This window comes from Cariama cristata, unplaced genomic scaffold (genome assembly GCF_000690535.1).
Source record: "Cariama cristata isolate BGI_N322 unplaced genomic scaffold, ASM69053v1 scaffold1842, whole genome shotgun sequence".
NCBI lineage: Eukaryota > Metazoa > Chordata > Aves > Cariamiformes > Cariamidae > Cariama > Cariama cristata.
This window is the reverse complement of record NW_009603022.1, coordinates 106,491-111,749: the sequence shown is the minus strand read 5'-3', so window position 1 is coordinate 111,749 and position 5,259 is coordinate 106,491.

Below are 5,259 nucleotides of genomic sequence, written 5' to 3'. Positions count from 1 at the left end.
ACCGGGCTCGGGGTGCCGTGCTATGACTTCTCCATTCCCCGGGCCCCTGCGGTAATACTGTAATTTCTTCCCTGTGAAATAAGCCTTAGAGTCTGTGCCTCCATTACTGCTGCCAGCTTTTCCTGCGGGGAAAGCCGCAGGAGAAGGAGAGATCCCCGTCAGCGTGCCTGGGCCGAGGGGGGGCTGCAAGGAGTGTTTTGGGGAGCTGGCACGCAGCGTGAGGAGTCGTGTCCCTGCTCCCTGGGTTTGGTTTGTTTTTGTTGTTGCGGTAGGGGATTGCTTGTGGCATTGCCAGGGCTGTGTGAATTACTGCTGTATCTTCTAGCTAATGTCAAAGCAGTTTTTCTTGGTAGTGGTTTATTAAACAGCTTTAACTTCACTGAATGGCCAGACTGTATTTGATGTGCAGTTTGTCTTTGGAAAAAACTGTAGGGTGAATTTGGGTTAATAAACTGCTGAGAGTATAGAAAAGCCTGATCTTTATTGTGACAGGATTTATGTATACTGTATTTGCCTTTAGTTTAATGAGCTGCTTGGGAAAGACAGTAAATCTGAATGTGTTTAGTGGGGTCTGCTGACTAAGGGTGGGCAGGTCAAACAAGGCGGGATTTTCTGGGGCTTTCTCTTTCACCTGGGTTCCATCTCAGAGTTCAGTTAAAGTAAGGGCCTGCCTGGCTTTGTCTTTTAATCAGCTGCATGACCATTTTTCCCCTCCTGGGTTTATTTGGCAGGCAGTCGGAGATGCAAGTACTGAGGTCGATAAGCGTGAGCCCTCATATGCAGAGCATGAGTGCCAGGAGGGAACCGGTGTGCAGCACGTTGCTGGCAGCGAAGAGATACGATCTTTATTATGTTTCTTTTTTGTTTTTAGAACACAGCCCTGCAATCGTAATTCCCTGTATTCTTCATGACTGCTTGACACACAAGCTGGGAGCAAATACGCTTGTACTACAGGTGAGGATGGTATTGCTGTCTGCCGGGGTGTGGCCCATAGCATGCTGTGGCCCTGCTCTTGGATGTTTCTAACTCTGCTGAGCTAATTATGTGGCTGATATTTACCCTTAAATCTGCTCTGTTTGGAATTATTCTTGTTCTGAAGCGTTCACCCAGGATTTTTCCTGAAACTAAAGTAAAGTAGGTTGCGTTTTTGCAGTGTGAAAAGTTGCGCAGACTTTTCTGTTGGAAGGCCTCGGACAGTGCTGTGTTATTTGGAAAGAGGAGCGAAGCAGGCGTGGCAGTGAGCTGTGGAAGAAGTCTGCTACCTGGAGCTTCCTGTCAACCCAATCTTAGTTGTGCCACTTCCATGAAATATAAAAACAAAACAAAAAAACCAATGCAACTCACTATTTCTATGCAATTAGTAAAAATGTATTTGAACATAGGGAGGTATCTTAAAAAAATCAACCAACCAAAACTAACTAAAGATGCTTAAACAGTGTGTGCTTGTCTGTCTGGAGCAACAGAACATTTCTTGGCCAGCCAGAAGTGCAAGGGAAATGTGTTCTAGCGTCATCACTGCCTACTTCTCTGCCACTCTGGAGGGGGTTGTGGTGGCCACCAGTTTCAGGCAGCAGCTGTTGCCAGAAGAGGGCATGGAGGGTCCTGTGGCTTATGACCATCCACTTAACTTTTCTGGTATTCACTGGTATGTTATAGTGTGATGTGCATATTCAGCAGTGGATCTTAAGCTCATGTGATTGTGTACTCGTGGAAATGACTTGTTCTCCAAATGACCCGTTTTCTGCAGAAAATTTTGTGATATTCGTTATGCTTCCTGGACTAAAGAAGTTGAAATGTCATGCTCTGGAAGAAAAAGAATGGTGTGCCTTGCTTATGTCATTAATGTCTGCCTACTGGGGGCTCTCTGGAGCTCCCTGTGCCTTATCAGTCTTTGTGTAACTTCTCTGTATAGATTCCTGTTGTGCCTCTTGCGCTAGGAAGACAGGTTCCTGGGTAAGCTCGCAGTAGTGTTTTTAGAGGAGAGATCGTACCGTCATCCTCGAGCAGTTTAACAGGACAAACTACAAGACTTGCGAACCGTTTGAAGTCTCAGGAGGGCTTTGAAGCAGTAGCCTCTAAGTGTTACGTTTTTCAGGTGATATTTGAGGGAGCCATCAGCGATGTTTACATCTAGGATGAGGAAACAACCATTTTTGCATTTCTTGGACAAAGTAAGTTCTGTAGCAATCATGTTAGGTTTATTATAAAAACACCTTCTTGCATGCTGTCCCACTTGCTGCAGTAACGCCTCTTGAAATGGACTGAGGGATATAGAAATACTTGTTTTATTCTTCCCAAATTTCCAGTGGCCTTACTAGTGCACAGTATTTTAACATAGTTCAGTGCAGTAGGGCTGAGGATGGTTGTGTACAACAATTAAAAAAAAACCAAAAAACCAAACTTGTTAATTTTCCAGGTGCTGTGCGTTCCTGTTGGGATGCTGCAGGGGTGTTAGTGAAGAAGTATCTTGGTGTAGATGTGAGTTTGGGTGGGATGCTGCTGTTTGGGCTAAATCAGTAGGAGACAGTTACCCAGGATCTTTGAGCATTGTAGCCAGTGTTGTATCCCTTTGAGAAGAGTATTGCTACTTTTTTTTTCTGAAAAACAAAACCAGAATGTTTTGAAGAAAGGTGTATTGCAGATGGCATGGTTACCTCTTAATGAGGAGGATGGCTGTATATCTTTAGGGTGATGTGTTTGACACTTTTAGTAAGGAACGCAAGGACTCATAGTAAAATCTGTGTCGAAATGCACTTTGTCTGCCTAAACACATACCATCCAAAGGTTTTTGGCAGGCTTGCACCTTAGTGAAAGATTTGTAAGATGCTATAAAACAGAAAAAATAGACAGCTTGACTGTTCAGGTCATGCATTGTTTTACTGCAGCTTCTGTAGCGTTATCCGAAAAGTCCTTGGCTAGTAACTTCTGGATTATCTTTATCTGCTACCTTGTCTCTGAGTGCAGTGACTATTTTTTTTTCTTCCCTCCAAAGAAACCTGCCGTGGAGTTTCCTTTCATGCTTTCTGGATTTAACCTTTGTCGAGAGCAGCTTTTAATTGCATTCCCACTATCACTTGGAGCTGGCAGTACCACCCTGTGAAGAGATCGTCTGGTCTGGGGTGGCACTACTGCAAATGTGGGATAGGAGAAGGTAGAGCAGACCGAAGCGCTGATCCTTGTAACTGGGAATTTTGTGCTGGGGCCAGCACAAGGTGGGAAAGCGCAGCTGAGGACGGGCCAGCTGCTTGTGCTGGTTTATAATAGCCATGAAAGTGCGGCCTTAAATGCTTTGCATAAACAGTCTTTGATTCATTACCGAGTTTCCTTTCTGTCCCTGCAGCCTGTGACAACTCGTCACCCTTCCTCTACCCCCTCAACAAAAGAATTCGGTGGCTTAAAGTAATGGTTTTCAGATTGTGTTTTTTTTAAATAGAAGAAAGTTGGATTCTCTGAGGTGGGGGGTTCTTTTAAGTCTCCAGGGTGTCGCAAGCTCAAATTCTTAGGTTTTTCTCTTGCTGTTAGAGTTTATAGCGCTTTGAAATGAAACCTGAGATCCTCATGTAGACGGTAATAAAGAAGGTCGTGGTTTGAAATGAGCAACACTGCAGCTGACCCGTATTTGAAACGTGAGACGTGTGAATCCATATGGTTCATAACCTGTAGTGTGTCAGTCTGTGATGCAGATAAAGCTGGTCTATGGCAACATCGCAATCAGACCCAGTGTCTGTAGAGACGAGTTGTGTTATGTACCACCACTTTAACATCTGTGTTTTCATTAGTTTGATGCAAACTCTGGCATTTTCGCTTCAAGAGCTAGAAGAGTAGTTGTATTTTTTGTACTAAAATCTTAGCTATCATACAAGCATAAGGAGGATCTGCAAGAATTGACATCTGCCTTATGCCTGTCAGGTGCAGGATTGTCACAGGAGTGTTGTCGCTGTATTAGATGCTGTGTGTGCGAGTGCCAGGTGTGTGCTTGCTGTATATTGGAGTTGACCAGGAGTTGCCCCCCTCTGTTAATTTAAACCCTAACAGCACTGATATGCAAAGGTGTTTCTCTACATCTCTTCTTACAGTCTGTAACTATGGCTTGCTATTTCCATTGATATAATCCTCTTGTTTTTCTGTTGGCTGAAGTTTTGGGGGACTGCAAAGTAAAACTCCTCCATCCACTGATGGATATTCTGCTTTTTGGTTTCATGGCTGGAGGGAGGGAGGTGGTGGGTGGTAGTGGTCAGGCACCGCAACTCATCTGGTCCTCTGCTTGGTGGAGCACGTGTGCCATCTGCCTGGCCACCTTGGATGGAGCCAAGGATTTGTTGCCATCTTTTTCGTGCTGAAATTGAGCTCCTCAGGTCATCTTCTAAAAGCACAAGGTGCTAGCCAGGCTTATCCGTATTCTTTTTTTCTCTCGGAAGTTCAAGCTAATCCAATAATGTGTTGCTGGAAAAGCAACTATGGTGGTTCAGATTTGCTTTTCCTTTTTTGGGGGGAACCAGAGCTCTTCTCTTGAATTCCCAAGAGTTCAAGATGGTAGATGAAACGCTGTCATTTTTTTGTTTGTTTTGGTAAGATTTTTATTTAAAATTTCTTTGGATATGTGTCATCGAAGTGTGGCTCTTTGGGCAGGAGAGGCATTTTCTAAAGAAGCAAGGTACTGGGGTAGGTGATGTTTCTGTTTAAAAGACAGCATGGGAAACGGGGGAAATTACCATACGCTGATATTCAAATTCATGTTCTCAGTGGGTTCACAAATCTTTTTCCTCCTTGTCGGAGAGGAAAAGAGGTGAAGACTTCACCAAGTCGAATTCTGAGATGATCCGCTACCTGTCTGCCTCCAAAAAGAAATTTGTCTTTCTGGAGCTGGACATGTATCTGCATATAACTCAAGCTCGTTGAATTGTCACCTGCACAACTTAGTGAGGTTTTTCTTTCACCTCAGACTACTTACATTTTTCTCTTCCAGGATTATTATCTTGTGAAACACATATTTATTCATTAAGAATGAACACCAGTTTTCTTAGAGCCAAGTGAGCTATAAACACCTCTTAAATCTACTTTAAGGGCTCTGGGATTCTTTTTGATTGTTAGTGCAAGGTACAGGCAGGTAGGTGGCTGTCGGGTAGAAAAAGGGTGGGAGCTTCAAGGAGGGTCTTTCCCTTCGGTTCGAAAGTTAGGAATTCTCAGGGAAATCACATCCCATTGACACAGATTGTGCAAGGCAAGTTAAATCACTTGGGTCATTAAGCAGCCGTATTC